Source organism: Austrofundulus limnaeus, unplaced genomic scaffold (assembly GCF_001266775.1).
Source record: "Austrofundulus limnaeus strain Quisiro unplaced genomic scaffold, Austrofundulus_limnaeus-1.0 Scaffold775, whole genome shotgun sequence".
NCBI lineage: Eukaryota > Metazoa > Chordata > Actinopteri > Cyprinodontiformes > Rivulidae > Austrofundulus > Austrofundulus limnaeus.
In genome coordinates this window covers 158,595-159,534 of record NW_013953177.1, presented here as the reverse complement: position 1 = coordinate 159,534, position 940 = coordinate 158,595, and positions in this window count along the sequence as shown.

The window sequence follows — 940 nt, the reverse complement described above, 5'->3', positions numbered from 1 at the left end:
ATTGTCTGAGCTGCACTTCAAATTGCCAGGCCACAGGTATTATCCATATTGTTTTCAATGAACATTTTGAATTTAAAATTTTAAATGCCGTCTTCAGCAACATTAGCAGCGTTAGAGTTTGCTTTTGTCTCAGGATGATGATGTCATAAGAAGAATACGAATGTTATAAACTTTATTCTTTTTTTTTTTTCATTTTATAAAACAATTCTATGCGCAATAAAAAAATGTAAATACAAATGAAATGAAATGAAAGGTGGCTGGGAGAAGAAAAATACCTATTGCCAAGCAACAACAGGAAATGTTGCGCTCCATTTTGAAATTCCTAATTGTAAGCTTTCTCATTTAGCTGCACCATTTAAGATTTAACCTTTCCATTTAGATTTACACATTTAGATTTAGGATTTACACGTTTAGACACATTCAAAAAAATTTTGTAAAACGTAGCAAAATGAACAAAGTGAGCTAAATAAAATGTTAGTGGAATTGAGCTAAATAATAAAAATGTATTAGTGACATTTCTTAATGTTTATTTTATACTTGGCGACCCATACAATTACACTGTAAATAAACTTTACATTGCACTTCATATTTTGCATAGGTAGTTTTTATGTTTAGAAATAATTATCACTTTCAAAATGGGAATTATGAAATAAAATTGTCATAAAATTGTTATGACCCAATAAGTGCAGTGAACAAATTGTACCTACAAAAATAAAATAAAATTAAATAAATAAATAAAATAACATAAAAAAGATGCAATAAAAAGTCTGTACTGTATCCAGTGTTGTATAAAGTACCACAAAGTGATACTTGAATAAAACTACAAGTATCTTGCCAAAAAATTACTTTGGTAAAAGTTAAAGTCTCCTTTAGGAATATTACTTGAGTAAAAGTCTTAAAGTATCTGATACTTTTTGTACTTAAGTATTAAAATTAAAAG